The 15445-nt window shown below is 42.6% G+C and overlaps 1 protein-coding gene across 1 annotated transcript in view; it reads right to left on the bottom strand.

Annotated features, from left to right (window-relative positions):
• Positions 1-299, bottom strand: part of ITPKB (inositol-trisphosphate 3-kinase B) — a 98472-nt gene extending 98173 nt beyond the window's left edge. Inside the window, exon 1 of the mRNA XM_066237124.1 lies at positions 16-299. The gene's annotated coding sequence lies outside the window, so the exon portion shown is untranslated. The remainder of the gene's footprint in view (positions 1-15) is intronic.
• Between the last annotated feature and the right edge of the window lie 15146 nt (positions 300-15445).

Raw genomic sequence — 15445 nt, 5'->3', positions numbered from 1 at the left:
AGCCGCCAAACTTACCTGCAGTTTGTCAGATTCCCGGGTCCCGTGCAGACTACATGGCCCAGGAACAAGAGGGCTTTAAAAGTTAAAAAACTCAGAAATGCTGTCCTCCACGAGCTATGGAATACTGAAAAAAAAAAAAAAAAAAGTAGAGTGCGAAAGAAAGAAAAATGTTCCTGGGCTGGGCCGGGCGATCCCGGCGGCGGCGACGCGGGGCCGGCCCTGCACGCCCTTCTCGGCGGTGGAGATACTACCCTTGTCGGTGTCTGCTCTGGCTACTTCAGTGTTTGTTCAATGTGCGATTAAAAAAAGTGGAGGGGGGGGGGCGATGGAGGACGGAGGAGGGTGAAAGGCGGGGGTTTGGGGGAGGAAAGCAGGAAGGAAGTTGTGAGCCTGTCTGGGGTTGAACTCAGCGGAACAAGTTTTTCTTTTCTTCTTTTTTTTTTTTTTTTTCTATTGCTTGGCAAGACCGAGGGAGGGAAACACTTAAAAAAAAAAGTTTCCATTGTTAGCTAACAAAAAAAAACCTTTTAACTTTTGCGGGTTAAAGATATACGATCCATTTTCCACCCCTCCGTAGAGCCTTGACGTCTAGCCTTATGAAACTCTTTTTTGAAAACTGTTTTTAATAAAGTTTTGAGTGTGCATTTTAAGCAAAGCAAATCATGAAGACCATTTTTTCAGCATTTAAAACGGACTAAATCCCATTTAAACGGTTTGTGTTCTTGTACACAAATATGCAAATTCAAAGAAGGGATTTTGCGGGCAGCTTGTTGCAAAGTTGCACATTTTAAATGCATCACACTAATATTTTGGAAGACTTGTTGGGCTGTGAGCTGTTGATGGTTTTTGCAGTGCAATTGCTAGTGGTATAAACAGGCCTTTACGTTATGTTGAACATTTATCTGTTACTAAATGCACACAGCAAAGTGACATTTGCATATTTTTGCACTTAATTCTCAAAGTGATATATATTAAAAAAAGATAGACCTGGAACTAAGAAAGCCTGAGACCCCCTTCTTCAGGCTCCTGTAGCTCATTTTCAAGGAGCCATCCCTTCCCCCCACCCCAAATCAGCAAAAAAGGGTGAAGGTGCATTGGCTCATACTAATGGACTGGGGATCCTACCCCATTTAAACTGTGGTGCTGCAAGTGTGTTTTGCATAATTCTCTAAATCCTAAACTACAGCATTTAGTGAAAAGGGAAGACAGAGTTGCCAGGCTCAGGAGATTTAAAAATCTAAAGTCTGAATCAGTCCTGATGTTCCCATGAGCTAGAATATAAAAGGAAAATATGACTTGCTGGTAGCAAACCCATCTCCTGCTTGTTTATGTAGCAATACTGTTTACCTGAGCAAAGTATTGACCACCTACCACCTGCTGCTCAATCAGGAAAAGACTCATGTTCAATCTAAAATCAAGAGAGCGGCCCTGGCTGATTGGCTCAGTGGTAGAGCGTAGGCCTGGCGTGCAGAAGTACCGGGTTCGATTCGCCCATCTGCTTCTCCACCCCTCCCCCTCTCCTTCCTCTCTGTCTCTCTCTTCCCCTCCCGCAGCCGAGGCTCCATTGGAGCAAAGATGGCCCGGGCGCTGGGGATGGCTCCTTGGCCTCGGCCCCAGGCGCTAGAGTGGCTCTGGTCGGGACAGAGCGACACCCTGGAGGGGCAGAGCGTCGCCCCCTGGTGGGCGTCCCGGGTGGATCCCGGTCGGGCACATGTGGGAGTCTGTCTGACTGTCTCTCCCCGTTTCCAGCTTCAGAAAAATACAAAAAAAAAAAAAAAAGATTAAAATCAAGAGAGCACCTAGCTAAGAATTCCTGGGAATTAGACACGGTCTCCAGTCCTTTTTAATTTTTTTTTAAAAACATACCATGAAAGGATTGAGCAAAATTCTCTCCCATCTCCAATGGGGCCAATAAAAGCCCAGTGTATATTCAGGTGGTGACTCAGGATCTGGGTAACTGTTAAGGCAGAAAAGCCAACCCTATTCTTTCCCCTAATTTAGTTCCCTAGTGGCAAGAAAGAGGAGCTGCCAGTCCGGGAAACCCACTCCATAGAGTTTATTTCTGACTATTCTGGGAGAGGCAAACACCATGTCAGGTGTCATGGTGGAAGCAACTGGAGGACCTAGCAGTGCAAACATTGAACACAGAAACTTAGTTTCCCAGCCCTGGGAAATCTTATTGTCACCTAACAGGCATCATTGGCCTTCCCCAGAATTGAGAAATTCAGGCTTACTGAATGTACAGTCAGCCTGAAGAATTTTTGCTCACAAGGCAGCCAGCAGCTGGTCAGGTGCCACATAGAGAAGGGATTCCTGGGTTGGAGATAGAATTAGGTGATAGTTCTACCAGCCCAAAATTCTAACTGTGCTACCAAGAATGGCAGGGATTAGGTTAAAAAAAAAATGGAGCAAAACCCATATCTGGAAGTCAGGATGACATCCTCAGGCAGAATCTAGTTATTTTTTATGAATTTTAGGTGAACATAAAAAAAATTATATAGCACTTATTATTAGCCAGGGACTATTCTAAGTATATTATAAATATTTATGCATTTTAATCCTCTTAACAACCTAATGAAGTAAATACTATTATTATCCCCATTTTACTGATGGGGAAATTAGAACACAAAATGATGAGTAATTTGCCCCAAAACCCACAGCAGTTAAGTGGCAAGGGTAGGATTTGAACCTGGGAAGTCTGGATCAGAATCTATGTTTATCACTATTTTCCCATATTTTATACTAGTTATCTACAAATGTAGGGAAAGTTTGCCTAACTTATCAGGGTTCTCACTTTCCTACTTTAAAATGAAAAATTTTAAATCATAGCTATGAGGGCCCTGGCAGATTAGTTCAATGGTAGAGCACCTAGTAGAGCATCGGCCCGGCATGTGGATGTCCCGGGTTCAATTCCCTGTCAGGGCACACAGTAGAAACGATCATCTGCTTTTCCAGCCGCCTCTTCCCCCTTCTCCTTCTCTCTCTCTCTCTCTCTCTCTCTCTCTCTCTTTTCCTCAAGCGCATTGGCCCCTGGGCACTGAGGATGGCTCCATGGAGCCTCCATCTGAGGTGTTAGAAATAGCTCCATTGTAAGCATGACCCCAGATGGGCAGAACGTCAGGCCCAGACAGAAGTTGCCGGATGGATCCTAGTCTGGGCGCATGTGGGAGTCTATCTGTCTCCCTTCCTCTCACTTGGAAAAGAAGGAAAAACAAATCATAGCTATGAAACTAGCATAGAAGGGAACTTCTTCAACTTGTTAAAGGACATCAATGAAGAAACCTATCACTAACACCATACTTAATGGTGAAAGTCTGAACACTGGCCCCTCATGATCAGGAACAAGGTAATAATAGTGCCTTGTTCATTCAACATTGTATTAGATATCCTAGCCTGGGAAATTAAATGAGAAAAAGAAATAAAAGGCAAGTGAAATTCTCTGTACTCAGTTTTGAGCTCTAGTGTTCTTATGAAGATCTATAGTTAATGCAGAGTTAAACACTTCAAAAATATACATTTTTAAAAAGCGGGCTCCCACCCCCATAGCATCTCATATCAAAAATATCCAAGAGCAATTACCATCCAGGGCACACAAAAGAAGCGTCCATTGGCTTCTCCACCCTTCCCCCTCTCCTTCCTATCTCTCTCTTCCCCTCCGCAGCCAAGGCTCCATTGGAGCAAAGTTGGCCTGGGTGCTGAGGATGGCTCCATGGCCTCCACCTCAGGCACTAGAATGACTCCAATTGCAGCAGAACAATGCCCCCGATGGGCCAAGCATTGCCCCCTTGTGGGCATGCCAAGTGGATCCCGGTTGAGCTCATGCAGGAGTCTGTCTCTCTGCCACTGCCCCCCCCCCCGCTTCTCACTTTGGAAAAATACAAAAAATAAAAATAAATAAAATATAAATAACTCTTTAAATAAAAAATAAATTTAAAAAAAGATCCAAGAGTTAGTGGATATGAGGATCAGCCTTACATTTAACAGGTACTCAATAAATACTTGCTTTTAGAATGACCTTTTTTTAGCAGCCAGAGACCCCTTCTCCCTATATTGTTCTGATTTCCTGGTGATGATGATGGCACCAGTGATAGTGGAGGGGTCTGTGGTCCTACTGAGCAGTTTGTCTTTGCTCTATCTTCAGAAACTCTGAAATCTAATGACATCAATATGGCTATGCCCACATCCAGGTGTAAAACTATATAAGAGATGCCTGTTTGCAGCCCACTTTCCCTTCCAAACAAATATGTCTGCCCCATTCCCTATTAGAAATGCTGGGAATCAAAGAACCACTCTGGGCCTACAGCTAACTAAACCAAGGTGGACAAGGGTCCCACAGACAGCTAATCCACAGGCTGGTTAAGGAACCTGGCATGAAAACATGAGGCAGTCAGTTGTATTTCTCTCTTGGGACTTTAGAGTCCTTGTTATAGGAACTGAGCAGAAAGGCCATGTGGTAAACCTGGAGTTCATGAAGCATGTGTGAGAGCTATAAAGGAGAAACCAGTGGCCTTAGCAGGTTAGCTCAGACTGTTGTCCTGATACTTCAAAGTTGCAGGTTCAATCCCAGGTCAGAGCATATATGATAATCAATTAATGCATAAATAATTAATGCATAATAAGTGAATGCATAAATAAGTGGAACAGCAAATCACTGTTTCTCTCCCTTAATCTCTCTCTAAAATCAGTTAAAAAATAAAAATAAAGGAGAAATGAGTAATGAACAAAGGATGTATAAACGAGTAGATAGGGTAGTAAGGAGTGGCTAGTGAGGAACAGACATGTCTAAACAAAAGAAGCCATGGTGCCTCATGCAAGCCATGGAGAAAGAAAGGCAGGGAATCCCCTGGCTTGCTGCTGGCTTCCCAGAACGCATTCCCAGGTGCTGGCAGGTTCTGTGTCTGCCCATAGATTATGTGAGCAGCTATATCATTTCTATGACAACCCCACCCTCCCCCAGCCACCCAATACCTTGTCCTACACATAAATATTTACTTATGATTCCTTAATCTTTCAAAAACACTATTTTAAAAAAGATAGCCTTATTTATTTTAAACACACACACAGAGTCTTGCTGCCCTCTGCCACTACTAATAAGTTACAGAATCTGGATCAGCAAAATGCAAATGGCAAATGTTATGTTTCTATGTTGGTATCAAGAGGAAAAAGTTCATTTCAACACTACCTCCCCAATCCTAGTTAAATGTCTTCCTGGATACACCCCATAATATTGGGGCTTCCCTGTATTATAATAGATGAGAGTTTGCTTACCCACTTAGCAAAGGTTTCCCAAACACCCTCCTAATACATACTCACACTATGTTGTAACCTGCTTCCTTTTGTTTCTTTCTCATTGAGGCAGAGAATAATAATGCTTATTCCCATTGGCACCTGCAGTTCCTGCTGTAGAGGAGGTACTTGACAAATGTTGGTTGAATGATCAGTGTTTTCAACAAGTGGAATTTTCTCCCTCTTCAAAATCCAGAGGGTATTTTGGAGGAGGTGCCAGAAAGGGAAAATAAGCTGACTGTAAATATTCCCACAGCAAAGTATATGACACTTATGGTTGTACAGAACTCCACTTACATACATATGGACACTGAAACAATGATCTACTTTCAAATGGACTTTTCAAACATTCAGACAACTGATTCTGTGCAGTGGGATGGCTCTGTCACAAATCTGACTCCAGTGCAGAAACCCAAAAGCTGTTGCTCAGCCATTGTCTGAGCCAGTGGTTTTTATAAAGACTATATTTTTCATTGTCTGGAAACAACTGTGAACTGATAAAAGATGGATTGAAAGGATGCAATCCTGCTTTTCATCTCTAACTGTGAACTTAGCCAATTTAAATAATCATGTTGGAATGTGGGGGCAAGACTGTTTCAATTTAAACTGAGTCATTGGCTGTCAGTTGAAGGTATTGGCTGTTTGGTTTTGCAGCACATATACCCCTTCCCCCTATCTCCTCCTATTCGTTGGGACTGTTTATGACAAAATGTTGCTTAATGGTGAAGGGCTGACAAGCCGCCTCACTATCTACATGCCTCCCGTGTCCTCTTTTCTGTATAACTGGACTAGTGGGACATCTCTACTCCCCCTGTGACCAAAAAAAAAAAAAAAAAAAGGCAGTGGTGAGAAAGAGTATTAAGGACATGTAAATTGCTTGAAATTTATAAGACATTTTCTCTGAGGTTTTGCTGTATGTAGTAGGCCTTCAGTGGTCTTCATGAGCAAGTCCAAGAGAGCCAGAGAGGGCAGTTGAGTCCAACCTGTCCCATCAGTACCATTGTTTAGTATTGTAGGAACAGAAAGGAAGTGTAACCTTTACGTACTGGGTCTTTCAGAATGAAGTCTCAGGAAAGGTTACTATGTAATGTTCTAACACAAAATATACAGCTATCCCCAGCAGAAAGAGGAAGTTTCTTAGACCTCCATCTCTCCTGTCCCTCACAGTGAACGAACATGAGATTTTATCTCTAGTGTTTGCAAACCACGCTCCAGCAGTACTTCAGGTATCTACAGAGCTTGTCCTGTATACCCACCAACGCAGCTGATTAGCTCTTGTTTGGCCCCTGAGTGCCTTGTTTCAGCCTTGGGTGTTGTAATGAATGCTGTTTATTTACTCATTAACCCATCCCTGGGTTTTCCAGGCAAGGAGAGGGGAAAGAGAAGGACCCAGAAGAGGAATATAAAAGAGGATAGAAAAAGGATAGAAAATTCTTCAGAGAACTCACAGCCAAAGTTAAAAATAATTATAACTCAGTGTGGTACATGGTATAATAGCACTTCAAGTACCAGGAGGGCACAGTGGCGGCTTCCCTTGGGCTAGGGGATGAGGTGGGAAGACTTCAGGAGAGGGTAATAATAGACCTGGTCATAAAGAGTCACATAGGAACTCACAGAGCAAAGAAGGATCTTCTAGGCAGGGACACAGTGTGAGCAAGCGCTATGACTTGTGGAGGAGCAAGTGGAAAAGTGGTCAGTTGGTGTGGTTGGAGCATTCTGCGGTAGGGTTCAGCAGTGAAGGAGAAGAGCCTGGGGTATCGGTTTGGCGACATATGACAAAGTTCCTTGGTTGCTATGCACTGGATAGAGCATTAACGTGGTACGCTGAGGTTGCAGGTTCGAAACCCTGAGGTCACCAGCTTAAGTGCAGGCTCACCAGCTTGAGTGCTGGGCCGCTGGATTGAGCATGGGATCAGATACATCAGTGGTTCCCAACCTTTTTTGGGCCACGGACCAGTTTAACATCAGAAAATATTTTCACGGACCGGCCTTTTGGGTGGGACAAATAAATGTATCACGTGACCGAGACAAGGGTCAAGAGTGAGTCTTAGACGGATGTAACAGAGGGAATCTGGTCATCTTTTTAGTTTTTTTGTTTGTTTGTTTGTTTGTTTGTTTTGTATTTTTCTGAAGCTGGAAACGGGGAGAGACAGTCAGACAGACTCCCGCATGCGCCCGACCGGGATCCACCTGACACGCCCACCAGGGGGCGATGCTCTGCCCACCAGGGGGCGATGCTCTGCCCCTCCGGGGCTCCCTCTGTTGCGACCAGAGCCACTCCAGCGCCTGGGGCAGAGGCCAAGGAGCCATCCCCAGCGCCCGGGCCATCTTTGCTCCAATGGAGCCTCGGCTGCGGGAGGGGAAGAGAGAGACAGAGAGGAAGGAGAGGGGGAGGGGTGGAGAAGCAGATGGGCACTTCTCCTGTGTGCCCTGGCCGGGAATCGAACCCGGGACTTCTGCACGCCAGGCCGACGCTCTACCACTGAGCCAACCGGCCAGGGCCGAATCTAGTCATTTTTTTAAAAATAAAACATCGTTCAGACTTAAATATAAATAAAACGGAAATAATGTAAGTTATTTATTCTTTCTCTGCGGACCGGTACCAAATGGCCAACAGACCAGTACTGGTCCACGGCCCGGGGGTTGAGAACCACTGAGATACATGATCCCATGGTCGCTAGCTTGAGCCCAGAGGTCGCTGGCTTGAACCCAAGGTCACTGGCTCAGCTGGAGCCCCCTGGTCAAAACCCATATGAGAAGCAATCAATGAACAACTAAAGTGACATAACTAGGATTGATGCTTCTCATCTCTCTCCCTTTCTGCCACCCTACCTCTCGCTAAAAATAATAATAAATATAAATAAAGAAATGATTTTGAATTGTGAAATGCAAAGAGTGGAAGTTGCTAACCTCAATGCAAGGCAGATTATAAGAGGTTAGGAAGGCTTGTAAAAAGTCCCTCCTGTCTCCATGGTCGCTGCATGCCCTTACCCCTGCTGGTACTGGTGCTGGCACTTCTTGCTAAGGGGGTCACAGAACACAGTCCTGGAGTGATCAGGATTCTTAATGGCAAGCAACAGAAACTGTTTTGCTTCTATAAGCAGAAGATATATTCATGATAAAGGATATTGTTGAGCTTATAAAATCACCAAAAATGCCAGAAAATCAGACTTGGGAGATGGGCAGGAAAAATACAGGCTTCTGAACCCAAATCTTGGCCCCAAAGTAGCTCAGTGCCATGCATGGCATTGTCAACACAGCTTAGACTGCGGCCCCTGCTACTCCTAGAGCCTGGCTCTGGCCACTGCTGCTGCCACCAAGGTGGCTTCTCTAGTCCCCTGCTTCTTTGAGTGTGTCTGAGAGGCTGAGCCTAGTCATGCATCTGTGCCCACCAAAAGGGAGGCTGGGTAACAGACATCTGGGGCTCAGAGGCTGAGCAGCTAAACAAAGAGAGTGTCCACTGGAGCCCCAGAGCTTATGTCCAGGCCTCATGGGCCTTCTCTCTTTAAATGATTAAAAATAATTATATATAAAAGGGGAAGAAGAAAAATTTATTTCAAAAACATTATGGAGCAGCTATATGTCAGATGTATACTAGATGGTATGGATAGAGCAGTGAGCAAAACAGACACAGCCCCTGACCTTGAAGAGTTTACAGGGTTTTTGGAAACAGGGAGTAACAAACAAGTGTGTGTGGTATATGTGGTGTGTGTGGTATGTGTGGTGTGTGTGGTATGTGTGGTGTGTGTGTGTGTGGTGATAAGTGATGTGGAGAACAATCAAGGTAAGGGGCAGGGGGAGCAGGGAGGTGAAATTTATAGAGGTGATCAGGAAAGACTTCCCTGCTAAGATACATTTAAACAGGGAAGGTATGGTGGAGGGGAGTCATGGGGCTCCCTGGGGAAGAGTATTATGACAGAGGAGACAGCTTGAGCAAAGGTCCTGAGGGAGGGATACACCAGGGCATTCAAGGAACGACACAGCCATTGTGATTATGGCAGAATGAGTGAAGGGCGAGTTGGAGGAAATGAGGTCAGAGAGATAGGAGAGGTTTTACCCAGCACTGGGAAGGAAGCTGATAGAAGGTTCTGAACAGAGAAGTGAAATTGTCTGACTCCCATTTTAGAAGGAGCCCTCTGGCTGCTGGTGGAGAAGAGGCATTAGAAAGACAAGAGTGAGGGTAGGGAGAGCATTTAGGAGGTTTCTGAGGAGGCCCAGGCAGGAGGGTCAGAGGCGGGACCAGGTGGGAGGGGCGAGTTGTTGAGGAGGAGGCAGATTCTGGATGCATTTTGAAGGTAGAGTCATCAGGATTTGATGGATTGAATGTTTTATACTCTCTCTCAAGTTCATAAATATACACATACACTGCTCACAAAAATTAGGGGATATTTTATTGCTTCATTTTAATTTTGAAATATCCCCTAATTTTTGTGAGCAATAGATATACATATACACATTTATATACGTGTGTGTGTCTGTGTGTGTGCATTTAGGCAAAACAAGAAAATCTTATTCTAACCAGAGTGCTGTTCCAAAGTTAACATTACATAGTTAAATAAATAGAGATAACAAAGAAAAAAGATTTGTTTAGTTATTAAACTAAGAATTGATTAGCACAAGCTCCCAATTCCTTGCTTCTACATCATAATAATCATAATGGTATTTAAATGGCTTGAGTGCTTACTGGTTTTCAGTCTCTATTCTAAGCACCTTACATAGGCTATTTACACTTATTAATAATTTCATTATGACAGCTGTGCCGATGGTAGGTGCCATTATTATTCCCCTTTTAAAGGCAATGAAATTGAGCTATGGAATTATTTAATAAGTTAGATAAGAACCACTTAAGGAGCAATGAAGATTTGTCTGTAGTGAAAGATGGAACAATTATTAAATAACCAGCTAAACATATACCATCCTCACTGGGGCTTCATAATTCGCCTGGAGAATGAAGGTATTAGAAGGGATATTACTGAAGTCCTTTAGCTGTGACTACCTATAAATCTTTCATTGCTAGCAAAGGAAAAAATGTCCCTTTGTCTCTCTTGCGTTATAAACATTAAATAAACAATTCATGTTTCCTCATTGCCTACAATGAGCAATTAAAGATTATTTTAAAGAATAACTTGATTCATGAAGTATTTATGTTATTGCTGAAATAATTGTTATGGATAATTAGTGTGATAAATGGTGTTCCTTTATTTAGAAATATTGTACTCTTTTATATACAGAGCCAAATACTCCTCACCATAAATGAAAGTCAACAAAGAGTGCTATAGTTCAATCAAGAGCTATTTGTGGCACCCCGAACCATCTATCCATCCATCCATGCATCCCAGAGAAAACCAATAGGTCAGGGTAAATGGAACTGGGGATAGGTTAGGGAAGGCAGGTTGTAATTTGAAATAGTGCAGGCTTCCATGATTTCGAGTCCTGGTTATTTTATGTCATAGCTCTGTGGCACTAGACAATTTGCTTCATCTTTTAAATCCTCAGTTTCCCCATATCTAACCATAAAAAGCCTAGTAAACTGCTCACAAAAATTAGGGGATCAGGGACCGTGCAGATACTCCAGTACTTTCAGCCTTTTGTATAGTACATCTTCACCAATGAAATAAAAGTTGGTTTTGCATTCATTTGTGTAATCGAACAACTTTCTTTGACTTGTCATTTGCTTTTCTGATGTTCTTGTTTAATAAAAAAATGAAACGCTTCTTTTTTTTATCTCTTCATATTTATTTTGAATTGTGATGATTAAATGAGGTAATATGTAAAGGTTTAGCATATAGAAAAAGTTCATTTTATTTTAATTCTCTTTTAATATATTGCAGAAAACTCTACAATATACACATATATTGCTGAAAGCTTAAAAAACAGCAAGCCTGACCTGTGGTGATGCAGTGGATCAAGCGTCGACCTGGAATGCTGAGGTCACTGGTTCAAAACCCTGGGCTTCCCTGGTCAAGGCACATATGGGAGTTAACGCTTCCTCCTCCGCCGCCCCTTCTCTCTCTCTCTCTCTCTTCTCTAAAATGAATAAATAAATAAAAATAATTTTTTAAAGAATCAATTATCTTTATTTATTTATATTGTGGGTGACAGAGACAGAGAGAGGAACAGATAAGGACAGACAGACAGGAAGGGAGAGAGATGAGAAGCATAAATTCTTCGTTGTGGCACCTTAGTTGTTCATTGATTGATTTTTCATATGTGCCTTGACCAGGGGGCTACGGCAGACTGAGTGACCCCTAGTTCAAGCTGGTGAGCTTTGTTCAAATCAGATGAGCCTGCGCTCAAGCAGGCGACCTTGGGGTTTCGAACCTGGGTCATCCGTGTCCCAGTCTGACACTCTATCCACTGAGCCACCGCCTGGTCAGGCTAAATAAAAATAATTTTTAAAAAACATATTTTAAAACAAACAAACAAAGCAAAGAGAAAATCAAAATCACTAACAATCCCACATCCAGAGATAACATTTACTTTCATCATACAGCCTTACAGTCCTTTCTTCTACATATATGTGCATAAATATACACATTTAACAAATCAAAATCTAACTATACATATCCATATTGAACCCAGTGTCTTAATTTGCTGAATAATGTTCAAAAAGAAGTAGCACATATTTAAGGAATACTTAACTCTAAATTTAAGTTGTATACATTAAATCTGATCAGCTTCCTGTATGACAGTTATACCTCAATACAGTGGTTTTTAAAAAATGTTTAAGAGAGTAATTCATTATCCCTCCTTTAAGGGAAAAGTATTCTCAAGCACCTCTCAGGTCTGACAAGTTGTTGGTTTTTTAATCAAGTCACTTAAATGTGTACAAACATAAAGTTGTGTGTAAACTCCTTATTGTTAAAAGTCTTAAAGTACTATGACAACAAAATAAATTTTGAAATGAAATGGCCCCTTCACCACTGCTATCTCCAATTTCCACAGACAAGCAGATTTCAAACCTTTTCTAGCTGATGGCCAGCAAGAAATACATTTTATGTCATTATTCAGTACATCCTCAGGTCTACCATCAGCTATCTACAGAGAAATGGATATGTTTTAAGGATAGATAGAATAATAAATTCTAATAAAGTCTCCATGGAACTTACCTTTATTCAGTCTGATGCACCTTGATAACTTTTTTTTATTCCATTCTGTCTCTCTCTCTCTCTCTTTTTTTTTTCCTCAAAATGCTGCTTGGATACACTGAAGCTGGTCCCACTAACCTCTAATGAGAGATTTCCAATTCTTCCGTTAGAAAAACACAGACCTCTCAAGGCCCAAACTGTGCCTTTCAGTCTCTATCTCCAACACAGAGATTAATGCGAAAGTTTCTGGAAAAAAGGAAGGAATAAAGATTGGATTAGTAATATTATTTCAAAAACTGATGAGAAAACTAGGACACAGAGAGGTTAATTGACTTACTCAAGATCATGCAGCCACAACAGTGTACTTATTAGAAAAGGTCTGTCTGAAATTACAGCTGTGCTCATTCCACTGCCCCACTGTCACTAGAAACAGAGCCTGAGACAGGGGTTTGGCACACATCATTTATGTAAGAAGTGCTTAAAAGAGAAAGGGGGTGAGGATGAGGAAGGATGTAGTTTTAACTGGAGACTGTTTTCTTCAGCCTCATCCCATGAGGAGCTCTAGAGCAAGAATTACACCAGAATTTGTCCCATCTTGAGACAAGAAGACAGCCACCTTTTTGTACCTCTATGTGTCAGTGAGTCATCGGCTATGGGCTGCAGGTCCCATAGCCCAGGTCCCATTTGGCCAAAGTAGTTCCCTGGAAGAAAAGGACAGTTGTGGGGCATCAGCAGCCAAGGGTCATACCGTTGGAGATGGGCCCAGCGAAGGGAACTGGGCAGTATTCTTAGCATCCATTTCATTGACACTGCATCTTGACTGTAGGAGCAAATGAGTAAACATCTTCCCTCAGTAATAAAACAAAAATGTGCACTTCGGGGTAGTTATGCTGAATGAGGTCAAGTGTATACGTGTATACATGTGCCTAGCACGTGATAAGTACATAATAAATAATTATTAGCTATAGAAAACCTAGTATTAATTTAGCAACAATTAGCCATTTATGTTATTAATGATTATAATTTTGGTATTTATGACCATTGGCAGTAAAGTTTACTAGTAAAGTCTCAGCTAGTTGACTGGATGAAAATTTGTAACAGGACCTCCTACCTGCCTGATGGGGCAAGACTTCCTGGCTCAGATCTGCATGTGGCAATTCAGTAAGTAACTAAAGCCCCATGGAGTCCAAGGCAACTCCATTCCAACCTGAATTCCCAGTGTTCAATTCCTGTGACGACACCCAGGGATCACATGGCTCAGTGTGACCTCAAGCATAACCCACAGAGATCAGACTCAGAGATTCAGCAGGAAGTCATCACTCCAGCTTAAATTAAGTTCAAGGATAGAGGGTAGAGGGGTGGGTGCAGGCAGGGGATGGGGTAGGTTGGGAGCTCAGGGGAGGTGTCCCCAGCCCTCGGTCTCTGTTCCAATTAAGAAGAGAGCTGGCTCCACCTCATAGTCACAACTTGTGCTGACATCATTGTTTCCAGACTCTGAGATGTCACTGTAGGTAAACCTTCCGGGATCTTCCCTTCTCTGACACTCAGCATTTCCTGCCTGGTGCTTGTCTACACCTACCCCCTGTGCCCACTGATTAGGGTATTAAAATGCCTAGTTCCTGCTGAATTTTCAGAACCTCAGATGACTCATACCATGGACTTTAGTGAATGCAAAAAAGAAGCAAACCATTCCTGCTGTGAAAGGCAGTGGTTTCACATTTTTTGAGATTATGTAAATCTGCATTTTCTTTGGGTATTGTGGAAACACTTGGTGGGTAAAAGATAGTAGGACAAAAAAGGGAAGAAGGAAGACCTTGGAGGAAGTCAAATTGGGCATAAATGTGACATATATCTACATAACATTTTTGTTTCTATTTCTAGAAATACTTTCTGGAACCTGGAACTTAATGGAATTTGGTTAGTTTGCGGGGCGGGGGGCGGTTGCCTCTGACCCTCCCCACCCCACCCCCGTCTTAAATGTAGGTAAGTGGTTCACTCCTCTGCCCCATTCTCTAACCCTGTTGTATGGACCTCCACCTTTGCTGATGACACTCCAGACCCTGGCCAGTCCTGTTTTCTCCTGAACATCAGCCCATGGCTAAGGCAGCTCAGCAATACCAAACCCAGCGAGTCCAAAGTGCTCAACATTTTCTATTCTTGAGCTGTTTCCTCTCTCAGTGAAGAACTTAAAGACGTCACCCATTTTATTCAAGCTGGAAACCCTAGAGTCTTCCATTTACCTGAAGGGAGAGACCTTGCTTCTAATTCATGGTGCCTCATCCCACTTGAGTTATCAAACTAGGTTTGACACCACCTTTCCGTGAGTCGCAAATCCACTTCTTCCTCTCCATTTCTGCCACCACTGCCCAGGCGCACATCATCACTGCATGAAACTATGGTGATAGCCTGCTAACTGGGTTTTTTTTGTTGTTGTTTTTTATTTGTTTTGCTTCATTCATCCATCCATTTATCCTAGATATTTATTGAGCACCAACTACATACAAAGCACTATTTTAGGATCTGAGAACACTGGGATAAACCAAACAAGATCCTTGTCCTTATGTAATTTCCATTGTAATGGGGTAGCCAGGTTAACACATGACAAATAAAAGACTTCTGGACTAAGAGGGCAGATTGAAATGTTCTCAGAGCTTTGTTGTGCCAAACCTCAAAAATAGCTAAAAGGATAAAGAGGTAAAAAATAACTGAAAGACATTCACCAACAGCAATCAAATAAGAAAATAGGCATACCTAATACAATAAATGTTAACCAAGAAAAAAAACATGATTCTGGAGTCGACAGAGAAACCTAGCAGGGCTCTGCTCCTAACTGGGTTTCTACTTCTCTGGAAGCTACAGTGGAGAATCTACAAAGTCCTGCGAATTCTCAGGGACACCCACAAAGCTGAGAGAAGCCAAGCATGTAAGTATCTGCATCCATTTCCTCCACTGAGGTGGTAGAAGTAGCTATGGAGAAATGGGTAACCAGAGGGAATGAACAGGGAGGCTGATTCTGACCAGAGTGAGTTTCAGAACGACAGACTAAATGTGGGCAAAAATGCAAGCCTAAG

The sequence above is a fragment of the Saccopteryx bilineata genome, chromosome 1 (genome assembly GCF_036850765.1).
Source record: "Saccopteryx bilineata isolate mSacBil1 chromosome 1, mSacBil1_pri_phased_curated, whole genome shotgun sequence".
In the NCBI taxonomy this organism is placed as follows: domain Eukaryota; kingdom Metazoa; phylum Chordata; class Mammalia; order Chiroptera; family Emballonuridae; genus Saccopteryx; species Saccopteryx bilineata.
The sequence above is the reverse complement of the archived record's forward strand: the minus strand, read 5'-3'. Positions and strand labels throughout refer to the sequence as shown.